Source organism: Eptesicus fuscus, chromosome 20 (assembly GCF_027574615.1).
Source record: "Eptesicus fuscus isolate TK198812 chromosome 20, DD_ASM_mEF_20220401, whole genome shotgun sequence".
Classification (NCBI taxonomy): domain Eukaryota; kingdom Metazoa; phylum Chordata; class Mammalia; order Chiroptera; family Vespertilionidae; genus Eptesicus; species Eptesicus fuscus.
Window position 1 is genome coordinate 43,269,867 of NC_072492.1, and position 15,578 is coordinate 43,285,444.

The following is a 15,578-nucleotide window of genomic DNA, read 5'->3' on the forward strand; positions in this document are numbered from 1 at the left end:
TATAGATATTAGCTGAGCTCCAAGGGCACACAGGTAGTGTATAGTGGGAACTAAATCCTACTCCTGTCTCCTTACTTCGGATTCAGAGGAGGGGGCCGGCGGGGAAAGATGATGGAGAGCAATTTGAAGATATAGGGCGTAAGGCAATGGGCTCGGCTGCAGTGGAATGGTACTTTAGTGGGTGGACTAGGGAGGGATCCGGTCGGCTGGGGTGGAGTTCGCAGCCCCAGCAGGGAGGGCACAGTATTCCTCTCCCTGACTCAAGCAGCTGGAATAGATTGCAGCACCATCCCCCAGCCCTGGAGCCAGGGAACCTCTGACCCTGGGAAGAGGAGACGGGTGTTCACGGGTGTTCGGGTCAGGTGGCTAAGATGACGTTAATGATGACATGTTAGCAGGGGGCCTGCCTCTCCGTTGCTATGGCAACCGAAGCTTGACTACTGGGGCCTTGCAAGGTTGACCGAGGCGGGGGTCTTCGTTGTTAACTCGAAATTAGGGAAGGGCATTATGTGGTGTGTATGTGGATGCGCGCCGTGGAATAAAGACGAAACAGAGGTATGTTCAAGACCCTGTTTAGCTCACTGATTGATCCACCTCGGAAATATTAGAATCATCTGCGCAGTTTTAAAAAATCCCGATGCCTATAGCGTCCCCCGGACCAGTTAATTCCATCGCTGGGAGGGCAACTCGGGCATCACTATACGTTTGCGCTCCCAGGTGATTACAACCGAACCCAAAGTTGCAAACCCTGCTCGTTGGTAGTGGGTGAGATTCCTGCGACCTTCCCAAGATGGCGGCTACCGGGCCGCTTCCGCTTGGACGTGCGCCGGCAGGAGGAGGGCTTTCCGGGCGCGCACGCGCGTAGCGTCACTTCGCCCCTGGAGCCAAGCTCCCTTTCCCCCGCCTCCATTTTGTTCGCGGACGCTGGGGACGGTGGGAGCGGATCTATTTCCGGGTTGGCAAAAGGGGCGGCGGCGGCGAGAAAGGGAGCTCGCCGGGCGGGGGTCGAGCAGAACGGGACCCAGTCGGAGAGGAGGCGGCGGAAGGTTTGCTCCCGGAGCCGCTGTGGCCAGGTCGGAAGCGGGCCGGAGAGGCTGGGTCTGTCGCTGAGATGACCTGCGGACCTGAGTGGGAGGGAGAGCCGGGGGAGGGGGGATTGGGGCGTGGCTTCCAGAGAGAGAGGGGCATTGGAGGAGGGGCCTGAAGGAGAGAGGGGGCCTGGGGGCGGGGCCTGAGGGCGGGAGTCCTGGGCTGGGGCCGGAGGACCTGGGGGAGAGGGGGCGTGGGGAGTCCTGGTGGGGGGAGTGGTCGGGGATGGGTGTGGGGCGGACGCTGACCGTGAAGATGGGGAGGGAGGTTATTGAGAGGCAGGAATTAAGGGGTGGGGGTCCTGAGTTTTGGGTAAGGTGAGGAAGACGGCAGTTCTGGGTGAGGAACGACCTAACCGTGCGCAAAATGAGGGAGCCGGGGAGGGAAGACCTGCTGGGAACCGGTAATTAGCAGGATGCTCCGGGTGTCAGGAGGTCAGTGTGACATTTTGGGATTGAGTTGAGTGAAAACTAATGGTTGAGAGGTTTGACTCGGGAAACTGTGGACTCCAGAGGGGACGTTGAGGGCGTTAGTTTAGCAGGAATCACAGTTGAGTCCAGGTTGGGATGGGAAATGTTGAGATGGACCTGGCCGCGACCTGGAGTGGCGTGTTCTGCTTGGAGGGGGTGCCGTGAGGGACGGTAGAAAGCTTGGAGCGTTAAACGTGGGCAGTGTGTGCGGTTGAGTTAGACTGATCAGGAAGGAACATTCTTAAAAAGATAACACTGGGGTGACAAACTGGAAGAACTGGTGTGTACTGCAGTTCGTAATTTGAAAGGGATTGGAATAATCTGTTACTGCTTTGGGCTCTCCCAAGATCCACCTCCTTTTTCATGCTGTTATTTTTTTGCCTTAACAGTTTCTGGTTCTGAATGACTTACTGAGTGATTTCGGTGATTTTTTTTTTTCCTTTCTCCTTTTACAAACCGCAGAAGAACCGCAGGGAATAAGGACTGTTCTAGCACACCTATGGATTTACTCAGTAACTTTGAGGCAAATTGTTAAACTGTCTCATTTTTCCCCCCTTTGAAATATAGGTTTGGTCCCTCACGGCTCCTACAAGGTTGTGTTAACCAAATGAGATATTTATTTTTTAAATTTTAGTTACTGGTTTTAGAAAGAGAGCAAGGAGAGAGAGAAAAACACGGATTCCACGTATTTATGCATTCAGTGGTTGCTATTCTTGTATGTCGCCCTGACCAGGGCTTGAACCCCCAACCTGGGCATCGTGGTATGACGCTAACCAACTGAGCTACCAGGTCAGGGCTCCCAAATGGGATCCTTAAGTGGTTATAAAGAAGTGATCTCTGAAAACAAGATTGAGAGATACTGCTATTTAGAAGACATGTCTTTCTCGGTTTCTTCCTCTCAGCCCTCCTGCATTTCTGTGCTAGGGAAGAGTCGGTGATTTGATACATGTCCCCCTCATTTCCCCCCCCCCTTTTTTTTTAACTTTTCTCATCCTCAACTTTTAGTAGCCATAAATTTCATATTATTGTATTACATTGTATTGGCTGCCATCAAGATAGAGATAAGGAAGTTAGAGTTGGGGTGAATGAGGTCTGTTGATGGAGAATAGGGGAGAATGCAGTCTAGCCACCCAGAATAGTTTACTCTTTAAAAAAAATTTTCCCCCCATTTCTTAATTACTTTACTCTTGACAAACACTGATTTTCCTCATGATCGCTTTGAAAATTCACTGAAGTGTAATGTTTTAGACGGTTGAGCCTTTTGTTTTGGTCCATTCTCTTTGGCCCTGTTACCAGTTGGTGGAGACCAGTGTGCTTATGGCCAATTTGAACTTTATTGCTAATCCTCTGAAATCTTGACTGTTTTAGCTTTTCCTTTGGGCATAATACCCTAAATACTTTGCCCATAGGTGAACTTGTTTGGTGTAGAAGTGTTCCTGAAAGTCTTGGCATTTCTGCGGTCTGACGTGGATTTGCTTAAGGGTGGGCAGTTCCCAATTCTACTGTACACCTGATATCAGTGTTTACTTAGTTAATACTGATTAGTTATGTCATGTCAGCACAAAGGGGAAATGTCGGGGAAGGCGGAAGGGGTTGAGAACAGTGGAATTTTCAGATGTTACTTTTAAGAAGGGAAGAGAGGAATCCTGTTCCTATTAAGGAGAAAATTGTTAGGTGTTCTTTCTTGACCTCTTGAGCTCTTTGATAGTCACCAGGTGTACTTGAGTCTTTTTTCCTATTGCTCTTGAAGTAATTCTGAAATTTGTGGCTTGCTGGTTCAGGCAGTTCAGCAAACCATAGTTTAGGGATAGAGAGTTAGAAACATCGATGAGAGAGAAACATCAATCAGTTGCCTCCTGCACGCCCCCTACTGGGGATGTGCCCGCAACCAAGGTATATGCCCCTGACCCGAATCAAACCTGGGACCTCTTAGTCCACAGGCCGAAGACGCTCTATCCACTGAGCCAAACCGGTTAGGGCTGGGAAGGCTTTTTAAAAGAAATACATTTTTATTAATTTCAGAGTGGAAAGGAGAGGAAGAGAGAGATAGAAACATCAATGATGAGAGAGAATCATTGACCAGCTGCCACCGGGGATCAAGCCCTCAACCTGGGTTTGTGTCCTTGACTGGAATCGAACCCGGGACTCTTCAGGCCACAGGCCAACGCTCTATCCACTGAGCCAAACTGGCTGGGGCAGAAGGCTTTTAACATAGCCTGCTTGTTTAACATAATGATTTCCCATTTTTTTCTGTCCTGTTATGTTTTTCCATCGCTCTACTTGAGCCAGTCCTAAGTGGAAATGGCAAATTACATATTTTCCCCCTCCTTTTTAGTCTTTGGTGGACATCCTGTCTGTGTCACAGTTTGATACCACCAAATTGAAAGGATTCTTGATTTCTTCAAATGGGGTGGGTGACAGAAGCTGAGCGGGTTTCCTGGCCAGAGAATGGATTATGTCAAAGCAGAGAATAGTTGCAGAAACACAAACCGGCATCTTGAAGCTGTGACTAACATTTTGGCAACATACTTCCCTTTGCCAAATAACTTCTTTTCTTCTTGAGTGTGATTGTTGATCTCCTGCTCAAAGTAGGCTCTTGTTGCTACTGTTCTTCACACAACTCCCAGCAGAAGTTGGCAGAGTTCCAGTTGACTGTCTCTTGAGGGATATGCCCCGGATTAGAGTAGATGGAGTGTTCCATGTCAAAATGAGGTTCATTGGCAGAGCCCGAGACCTGCTCTGCAAGGAAATAGAGGCAGTACTCTTCACTGAATGTTTTTGTGCTCCTTTATGTTTTTCCTAAATTCAAATCTGTTTCTTATTCATCTGGTGATTAAATGCAGAATCATTGCCTTTGTCTAGCTTTGAAAGACCAGGGTATTGAGGAAGAGAGAGAAAAAGAGATTTCCGACTTGTTTTTCGTCCACTCTCCCTCCCAAGCCTTTGAATTTGGGGAGCCACAGGCTAACCTCACAGGCACTGCTTGGTATATTACAGAAAGGTATTTAAAATACTGCATAGAACTTTATGAAGAAAAACAATGTTAGTAGGAAAAAAAGGTGATATATTTGCTAATGTCTGTGTCAATCTTAGATTTTGACTTAACATGTGGAAAGAGCCTGTGGAGGCAAATAAGTTATCAAATAGAGCCAGGAATTGGCTTCTAACTTGCCACTTAGGCTTGGCAAAGTTATAACAATTTAGAATGGCTGTACTAAATACTTTGTTCTACTTAGTAAATGCCCTTTTCAGTATTGTCTACTTAGTAAATACCCTTTGAAGATAACAGTGCCTCTGATAGGTCTTGGGATAGATTATTATGATCATTTCTTGTACTATATGACAGTGGTTCTTGTAACATTGGAGACCCCAAGATAAATCCTCCTGTTGGTGGCCCTGGATTTGGCTTTCTCATGCCATCATTATTCCAGTGTATTCTGTTCCTGATATGCAGGTTTGGGAAACTCAACAGGTTCGGATCCAAAGGTTTTATTTTTGTGTGTGTGTTTTTTAAAAATCCTCATCTGAGGATATGTTTATTGATTTTTAGAAAGGGAGAGAGAAACATTGATGTGAGAGATAAATATCAATTGGTTGCCTCCCGTATGCCCCCCAACCAGAGACTGAATCCACAATGTAGGTATGTGCCCTGACTGGGAATCGAACCTGTAGCCTTTTTGGTGTACTGGACGATGCTCTAATCCAGTGGTCGGCAAACTCATTAGTCAACAGAGCCAAATATCAACAGTACAATGATTGAAATTTATTTTGAGAGCCAAATTTTTTAAACTTAAACTTCTTCTAATGCCACTTCTTCAAAATAGACTCGCCCAGGCCGTGGTATTTTGTGGAAGAGCCACACTCAAGGGGCCAAAGTGCCGCATGTGGCTCGCGAGCCGCAGTTTGCTGACCACTGGTCTAACCAACTGAACCACCCAGCTGGGGCCAGATTCAAAGGCTTTAACTCTGGTCCAGGGCTTTGATTGTGGTAACAAATGTGATTATTAGAGTTGTGTTTAAACAAGTCTCAGATCTTTCTTTCCTGAGGGTATCTTGAAGTTTGGCGAATCTGTATTTTTATTTATTTATTTTAAAATATATATATTCTATTGATTTTTTACAGAGAGGAAGGGAGAGAGATAGTTAGAAACATCGATGAGAGAGCAACATCGATCAGCTGCCTCCTGCACAACCCATATTAGAGATGTGCCCGCAACCCACGTACATGCCCTTGACCGAAATCGAACCTGAGATCTTTCAGTCCGCAGGCTGACGCTCTATCCACTGAGCCAAACCGGTTTCGGCTGTATTTATTTTAATTTAAATTCTTTTTTTTTTTTAATGTATTTTATTGATTTTTTTACAGAGAGGAAGGGAGAGGGATAGAGAGCTAGAAACATCAATGAGAGAGAAACATTGATCAGCTGCCTCCTGCACACCCCCCACTGGGGATGCGCCCGCAACCACGTATGTGCCCTTGACCGGAATCGAACCTGGGACCCTTCAGTCCGCAGGCCAACGCTCTATCCACTGAGCCAAACCGGTTTCGGCTGTATTTATTTTAATTTAAATTCTTTATTGTTTAAAGTATTACATGAGTCTCCTTCCCCCCCCCATTGGCCTCTCCCTGGCCGCTCCCACGCCCCAGCACATGCCCTCACCCCCCTACTCTCTGTGTCCATTGGTTATGCTCATGCATGCATACAAGTCCTTTGGTTGATCTCTTACCCCCCCTTCCCCCCCGCCACACCCGCCTTCCCTCATAGATTGGACAATCTGATGCTTCTAAGTCTCTGTTTCTATTTTTGTTCATCAGTTTATGTTCATTATATTCCACAAATGGGCAAATCTGTATTTTAAGGAATGTGTGTAGCTTTCCTCCCATTCTTGTAATTGATTAAAAAAATTTTTTTTAGTTTTTTTGAATTTGTGGATTCAAGTTAAGCTCCATTTAGATTTTTGAGGCCCCTCAGTGGAAATAATTTATCTTTAGTCAGTGCTTATAATATGTCATTAGTACAAATTCACCAACCTACTTTCTATGCTTATAGGGAACGCTGAATTCCATAATCCCTTTTTTCTCCCAATAATCCCTCTAACTGTGAACCCACAAACTGAGTATGTGCCCTGACTGGGAATTGAACTGAGGATCCTTTGCTGCACGGGATGATGCTCCAACCAACTAAGCTATATGGGCCTTGGCACCCTACTTTTGCCCACCCCATATAAGTAGAGTTGCTGAAGCTGATTTTTTTGGGAGGGGGACTTGTTATTTACTTAATTGACAAGAATTTTTTAAAAATATATTTTTATTGATTTCAGAGAGAAAGGAAGAGGGAGAGAGATATAGAAACATCAATGATGAGAGTCATTGATTGGCTGCCTCCTGCACCACCCCACTGGGGATTGAGCCCACAACCCGGGCATGTGCCCTTGACCAGAATCGAACTTGGGACCCTTCAGTCCACAGGCCGATGCTCTATCCACTGAGCCAAACCGGGTAAGGCTTGACAGGAATTTTTGAGCTGCTATGTGCCAAGCACCGGGCTAGGTGCTGGAGTTATAGCAGTGAACAAAACTGACTCAGCCCCTGCACTCATGCAATTATGGTCTAGTGGGGAAGATCCATTAAACAAATAACTACTTTTGCTGTGAATGCTTTGGAGCCCTCGCTGGTGTTTCTCAGTGGTTAGAGTGTTGGCTGGCACACTGAAGGGTTGCACATTCGATTCCTTCCCCCCACCCCTCCAGTTGGGGCATGCAGGAGGCAACCAATCAATGTGTCTCTTTCACAAGGCTGTTTCTGTCTCCGCCTCTTCCCCCGCCCCTTCCATCTCCCTCCCTCCCTTCCACTCTCTAAAAATCAATGGAAAAATTATCCTTGATTGAGGATTAACAACAACAACAAAAGACTTTGGAGACAGCTAATTGGAAGTCTAACCCAGGCTGATTGGGAAAGAGGGTAGGTAGGGAAGGTCTGTGAGGAATTGATTTTTTTTTTTTAATTGAGTTCAGAGTGGAAGGGAGAAGGAGAGAGAGATAGAAACATCAATGATGAGAGAGAATATTGATCGGCTGCCTCCTGCATACCCCACACTGGGGATCCAGCCAGCAGCCCAGGCTTCTGCTGCTGGGAATTGAATCGTGACCTCCTGGTTCATAGGTCGATACTCAACCACTGAGCCATGCCAGCTGGGCAGGAATTGATTTTTAAGGCTGAAACCTAAAGGATGAGGGGAGAACAAAAGACTGTTTTAGGTAGTGGACATGGCATAGGTGAAGATTCTGAAGGAGGAAAGAACGTGGCTGTTTTGAAGAATTGAAGGAAGTTGCAGTGTGTCGGGAGCTTAGGGAGTGAAAAGCAGAGCGGTAGGAGGCAAGGCTTCAGAGAGTGTGAGCTCTCCAAAAATGAATGAACAGCTTAGTGAATTTTGAGTGCAACCTTTATGGTAGAGATTTCTTTCTGTCAATTCTTCCCACAGATATTAATTTACTGGTGTTAATGTTAAACCATCAATATAAATAAACTTCATGCTTATATAGTGGAACAAGTTTTCTATAAGAATTTTCCTGGATAAATCCTATTTTAGTGTTGATTTTTTTTTAGGTCCTGCAAATTAAACTTGTGTGGCTGGATTAGGTCTTAAGATTTTAGGATCTTCGAAATTGGTTTAGATATTAGTGATTATTGGGGAACAATTCTTTTATTTTTAGAGAGATAGAAGAAGTGGGGGAGAGAGAGAGACGTTGATTTGTTGTTTCACTTATTTTGCATTCATTGGTTGATTCTCCTATGTGTCCTGACCAGGGATCGAACCTGCAACCTTGGTGTATGGGGACGACACTCAACTGAGCTACTAGGCTAGGGCCTGGGGAGCAATTCTTAGATTATGGGGATGATGGAGTGTTAGTTTGCTAAACCTACTATTTAGGAAACAAAACCTACTTCTAGGGAATACTGAGTATTTTTTTGGTTAGCCTTATGGGACTAGAGAAAGAGCACAGATGTTCTTATTATGAACTGGTGAATATAATAGTCTGTCATACCCTTCATCTAGACCATATGTCTTAACGTGACACATGGCTCTTGTTGGACATACAAATGAATCAGTAGCCCAAGGGCCATTATGAAAAAGCGTGAAAGCATTTTTATCTGCAAGTATATTGACTTTTTTTCAGAAATCACAGTACTCTTCCTTAAAGCCCAGATGGGTCTGTTTGATTTAGTACCTTTATTATGTAATTGGATCAGCTTGCCCTATTTTCATAACTTAAATTAGACTCTTGGTTTAGCTGCCCATCACTAGTGATCAAGGAATGAAAAATGTGCAAATTTTTCTAGCATTTCAGCCAGGAACATCTGTGTATTTGATGGCTTAAGGGTATTAGAGTGAGAGAGAAGAGACTCCTCAACAATAAAAGTCACAGCTTTGTTAGTAGATTATCTGTGGTGAGTTGGGACTTAATATATTATCTTTGAAACAAGGCATGACACTTCTCTCCATGTGAAGTCTGGATCAACATTTCATGGAACATCTGTTTAAGTTTTCTTTCAGGCCTTTTCATACTGGAGACTGTCATCACTGGATTTGCCTTACTTCTGACTGCTCTCGGTATATGCTTTCCTACTTTTACTAGAGGCCCGGTGCACGGATTTGTGTACCAGTGGGTTCCCTTGGCCTGGCCTGTGGGGATCGGCCGAAACCGGCTCTCCAACATCCCCCTGTGAGAGGGCGCAGGGCTTCTAGTATGCATATAAGATCTTCAGTTAATCTCTTCCCACCCTCTCCCCTCCCCCTTCCCTCTGAGATTCATCAGTCTGTTCCATGTTTCCAGACCTGTGTGTTGAATGTCAGCCCCCTGGTGGTCAGTGTGCGTCATAGCTACTGGTTGAACGGTCGATTAGGCTTTTATATATATATAGATTAGAGGCCCGGTGCATGGATTTGTGCACAGGTAGGGTCCCTCGGCCTGGCCTGCAGGGATCAGTGGACCTTCATGCCACTGCAGCCCAGCCTTATCTGCCATCTCATTGGGCTCCAGCCCACTGTCCCCGTCGGTCCCGCACAGCACTACGTAGTGCACAAAGTGGCAGGTGGCTGGGGAGGAACCCGAGCCCAGGCTGGGTGCCATGCTGCTCCTGCTCATCCCAGCCCTGCTGCGCCCGCTGCTGCTCAGGCATGCAGGGGGAGTGTCCGCAGGAGAGGCTCGTGCTGCCGCAGCTGCGCTCACCAGCCATGAGCCTGGCGCCTGGCGCCCTTCTGTCAGCTGAGCGGCACTCCCGTTGTGGGAGCGCACTGACTACCAGGGGACAGCTCCTGTGTTGAGCATCTGCCCCCTGGTGGTCAGTGTGTGTCAGAGCTATCAGCTGATCATCCGGTCACTTAGGCTTTTATATGTATAGCTAGATATTTGGGGTGTGCTAATGAAGAATGGCACATTGAAGTTGAGGGCTAGTAATATGATGAGATTTGGCTAGCCTAGAGTGAGAAGAATTTTTTTTTTTGTCATCAATAACTAGGTGTCAGCTCATCTTGCAATCACCTTTTCCCCCTCCCCCTTTTTTTTAAACCATATTTTTATTGATTTTAGAGAGGAAGGGACGGGGGAGAGAGATAGAAACATCAGTGATGAGAGAGAATCATTGACTGGCTGCCTCCTGCATACCTCCCACCTGGGATCAAGCCTGCAACCCAGGCATGTGCCCCTGACTGGAATCGAACCTAGGACCCTTCAGTCCGCAGGCTGACGCTCCATCCACTGAGCCTAATCAGCCAGGGCTTGTAATCACTTTTTAACCTAATTAATAGTTTCTTAGAACTTCTAAAGATGTTTGCTAACAGGTATTGGTTATTTTCTGTTTTTTAGTTAGTGCATTAATTTGAAAACAAGTCCTAATAAGGATCTAAGGTAACTTATTTTAAGATTTACCCCTCTATTTTTGTGCTTACCTTTACAATTAATTCTGGTCATGACCTGGAAGTTCCTCAGATATTTGACCTGTGGTGTAGGGTAAGCTCTGGTGTGGTAAACATTGTTTGGTTACACCCAAGTGGCAGAGATTCAGGTCACATTAGGCAGTCTGCTTCCATTAGCATTGAATCAAGTGTTATAGCCCAGGATCTCTTTAATGGTTCCAGGAGTTTCTAGCTAAATATTGGTACTGCATCTGTCATGCAGTGTGGGGAATCTCATCAAAGTGAATATTTCCACTGTGCTTAATGTTTTTTTGCTTCTGTCTCCTGGCAGTTCTTTGAGGGCTTTGATGATCAGGGCAGAGGCAGAAGGCTCTTCCTCAACCTCGGTCTGTTCTAAATGGTCAGTTTCACTGTAATCCTTACACCCTTCCATTCACGGGTTGCTTTGGCGATGTCATCACTAATCTTTTCTTGGAGACAGGCCCAGGGGGCCATTCTTAGGGGTCAGGGCAGATGTGGCACCAACTTCCTCACCAGTGCACCTCAGGTATATGACTTTGATCCTGTTGGGGCGGAACTTTAGTGGCATGGATAGTGGAGGTGGCTTGTGTTGGATGAACCCGGACTCAGGATGACTAAAGAAAGTTGCACCTAAGCCTCCTCTGAGCCAAAAGCCGAGAAGCTCAGAATTTTATATATACATATTTTTGTATGTTGTCACAAATTCTGTTTTGTTTACTTTGATTCCTACTTCTATGTCAGAGGTTTTCTTCATATGCCTGGTAATTCTTGTCTACCTGTTCATTTTTTAAAATGAGACGCTTGTTCTGAGTATGGAGCCCTGGCTCATCAAGTGGTGGGCGCCACTTCAGAGTGAATTGGTGGCGGGTCAATTTCCCCAGAGAGGATCCTCCACTCTTGCCTAGAGAGTATAAGCTCAGCAGCGGGTGTTTTTGGAGCCAAGGCAGAAAAGAGAGATGGGGGAGAGGAGAGTAAAAGGTAGATTTTTATTTGATCCCCCTATTTTCAACTTGGCACTCCTGCCCTTAGCTGTGACTTGTGCCTTGGTTCAGAGGCCTTCTGATTGAATTTCTCCAGTCTTCTGCCTGGCAGTATGGGCAAGGGAAAGAGGACGGAGGAATCTATTTCTTATATAGATTTTCGGCCAGTTCTCCTGTTCTAGCCCCTCTTCTTTTCCTCCATCCAGAGGTACTAGGTGCCTCCAATTTCTGAGCCTTTTCTGAAATTCTGTGATAGGAATCTGCTTCTTCCCACTGCAAGTGTTTAGCATTTTTCTTTCTGTAAAGTTATTTATCACTAGTGCTTCTGCTTTCCAGCTTCCAAAATTTTGTTGAGATCTCTCTTTCTGGTGTTTCTCCTTTCCTACTTTCTTTGTTTTTATGTGTGGGTTTTGTTTGTTGGTTTGTTTATGTCTTTAAGAAAAATATCTCTCAGCATAATTTTTTTTTTTTTAAATATATTTTATTGATTTTTCACAGAGAGAAAGGGAGAGAGATAGAGAGCTAGAAACATCGATGAGAGAGATACATCGACCAGCTGCCTCCTGCACACCCCCCACCGGGGACGTGCCCGCAACCAATGTACATGCCCCTGACCGGAATCGAACCTGGGACCTTTCAGTCCGCAGACCGACGCTCTATCCACTGAGCCAAACCGGTTTCGGCTATCAGCATAATTTTAATGGTGTTTTATGATAAAAATTCATGCAGCATATTCATGTTTAGCCAATATACTCATTAGCCTTTTCTTGCTGATAGCTATTCAGATAGTGTCTGTGCAGTTGATTACTAATACTCCTTTAGTATTTTCCAGACTTCCCTACCATCAAGAATTGTTGAATATCAATTCTCTCTTCTGGGAAACTTATGACTTTAGAAGGTCAAGGATTAGGGCACAGGAATCTCTTTGTGTTTTGTTTTGTTTTGTTTTTAACAAATGCCTTAGGTTGTGTGTTGACTTCAGACAAGTTTGGAAATTGTTTTATTTTTTTTTATTTTTGGAAATTGTTTTAGAAGGTACTTCTAAACCATTTATTGCTATCTTAAATCTCCAAGGCAAACTCCTTATGCTTCCCCTAATTTTGCTTTTGTATTCAGACTATGTTTTAGTCTGTCTAGCTTTGGTCTGGATTTCTTTTTTTTTTTTTTTTAATATATATTTTATTGATTTTTTACAGAGAGGGATAGAGAGTTAGAAACATCGATGAGAGAGAAACATTGATCAGCTGCCTCCTGCACAACCCCTACTGGGGAAGTGCCTGCAACCAAGGTACATGCCCTTGACCGGAATCGAACCCGGGACCCTTGAGTCCGCAGGCTGACGCTCTATGCATTGAGCCAAACTGGTTTCGGCTGGTCTGGATTTCTAAATTAGCATGTGTGTTCTTCATTTGATTAATTCCTCTCTTCTCTAGTTAAGTGCTGGCTGATGGTAGTAACTTTGGCCTTGTGTGACTCCATTTTTTAGCCAACATTTCTAAATCCACTGGTTCCTGGGATGTGTGGGTGGGGAGGAAATATTAGTTATGAACATTGAGCTACTTTCTGCATCATTTCACTGTCCAAATCCAGGAATCTTTTTTTTTTTTTAACACTTAAAGATTTTGTTGTTGTTGTTAATCTTCACTCGAGAATATTTTTTCATTGATTTTTAGAGAGAGTGGAAGGGAGACACAGAGAGAGAGAAACATTGGTGAGAGAGAAACATAGATTGGTTGCCTCCCACACAGGCCAACCGAGGCTGGAGATTAAGCCTGCAACTAAAATACGTGCCCTTGACCAGAATCCACCCTTCAGTCTGCAGGCCGATGCTCTATCCATTGAGCCAAACTGGCTAGGGCTGCCATCACTTTAGATAAGAGGATTTGGCTCCTGGGTTACCCTGTATTTGGGGATAACCTGTGGTACCTAATATTTACCACATCAAGTAGTATGTGAATAAGTAGATTCCTGACTTTACATTTTTAGGGCTTTTAAAAAGTAATTTGCGCCAAGACCGGTTTGGCTCAGTGGATAGAGCGTTGGCCTGCGGACTCAGGGGTCCTGGGTTCGATTCCGGTCAAGGGCATGTACCTTGGTTGCAGGCATGTCCCCAGTCGGGGGGGTGCAGGAGGCAGCTGATCGATGTTTCTCTCTCATCGATGTTTCTAACTCTATCCCTCTCCCTTCCTCTCTGTAAAAAATCAATAAAATATATTTTAAAAAAAAAGTAATTTGGGACGAGAGGAAAGAGTCATGGAGAAAAGCTGCATTATTGGGATGTATACTTATGTTTTTATTAGAGAAATTATATGTGAAAGGATTTCATCATGTAGTTATATATCATTGTTCGGCTTCCTTCCTTTTGTCTTCCAGGGTTATGTGCTGCTTGTAACTGAAAAATCATTGATCTAAAGAGTAAAACATCCAGGTTTAGTTGTAGAAGTCCTAGGATTTTCAGTTTAAAAATTCACAGTGGGTATGTGATTTTTTATTACTTGTTGGATCAATCAGATTTGCTGCATAGTTGAATTGTCCATGATTGAAAAATGCCTGCAGTTGGAAATACGACTCCCCCCCACCCCCCTTCCTGGAGTAACCTTGAAATTTTAATTAATTCCATCATGATAGAAATCTGTTTCACTAGAGGTTTGACTGAATTGAATTTCAAGGGGAGGTAGCACCTTCTCCATTGAGAGAAGAGTGCTGAGGATTATTTTCACATTATACAAAGCCTTTGAGGGTGGGGAGGGTAGTAAACTTTGTATAACATGGAAGTTATTCTAGTCTGTTTCCTTGTGTTTTAAACCAAAAATGCTTTAGTGGAGACCCTCTACTGCATTCTGCTGTAGAACACTTGGAGGAGTGTTCATAATTCTGTGTTGACATCAGTTCCCATGTAATTGTAGGGATCTGTGGCTCCTGCTGTTGGTTCGTCTCCTGGAGTGGCATGTGAATACTCTTAGGCACCTTCTGGCTCTTCTCCCATGTTGCGGTTCTTTAGCTTAGGAGCTGGATGCCATTATGCCTCTGTGGTAATGAGCTTCTGCCTCCCCATGCTATACTGCTTCTCAGGAGCAAAGTTGAAGGGCAGGTCAACAGGAAGGCAGATTATCATCAGGTAACTTTTAACCCTGGAAAGCTTCCAGTTGGTACATAGGTCCCTAGTTGTGCTTAAACCAAAAGATCAAGAGCAGTCTGGGATTAATGAAATCACTGGTTGAATTTATGGTTTCCTATAGGTGTGAATCTGTTGGTTCGTTTAGACTTCGGGGTATTATAGGCATGTTAAATGGAGAAGGATACTACTTTTGGATTTGGAGGATGACCTGTAAGGCCTCAGATTTCATTTCCTGCCACTCTTTTCACTGTATTCTAGCTACCCTGGCCTTCTTACCAGTTCTCTAACACACCAAGCTCATCCCCATCTCAGTGGCTTTTCACTTGCTGTTAATTCTTTTTGGAATGCTCTTCTCTCAAATGGTCATAGAGCTTGCTCTGCTCATGGAGACACTTCTTTGATGAGCCATCCACTCGTCTCTGGCCTCCTCTCCCTGCACTTCTATCTAAAAGAACACTATACTTCACCTTATCCCTACACTCTCCCTTTGTGGTTTTCTGGTGTGTGTGCTTTACTTATCAGTAACTGGGATAACGAGATTATATTTGTTTCTCTCTTCCACTAGATTGTAAGCCCAAGATTGTAGAAACTTGTTCAGCTTCTAGAACAGGGTTTATTCACCTTAGCATTATTACTAGTATTAAATATTTTTATTGATTTCAGAGAGGAAGGGAGTGGGAGAGAGAGATAGAAACATCAATGATGAGAGCACAACCTCTTTTTTTTTAATATATCTACTGATTTCTAATCTGATATTACTAATACATTGTGAATAGCTTATCATTTCATTAAATGGTTAATGATATTAAAATATTTTTACTGTACTAAAACTATGGGAAAAAATAGAGAATACCAATAAACATAGAAAATGTTACAAGTATAACTTTTGTTAACATTGATTGGCTGCCTCCTGCACACCTCACACTGGGGATCGAGCCCACAACCCAGGCATGTGTCCTGACTGGGAATTGAACCATGACCT

General features: G+C 44.4%; 1 protein-coding gene across 1 annotated transcript in view; it reads left to right on the plus strand.

The window, feature by feature from the left end:
- The first annotated feature begins 573 nt into the window (after positions 1-573).
- WIPF2 (WAS/WASL interacting protein family member 2) overlaps positions 574-15,578 on the plus strand; it is a 30,958-nt gene continuing 15,953 nt past the window's right edge. The window contains exon 1 of the mRNA XM_028152907.2: positions 574-1,073. The gene's annotated coding sequence lies outside the window, so the exon portion shown is untranslated. The remainder of the gene's footprint in view (positions 1,074-15,578) is intronic.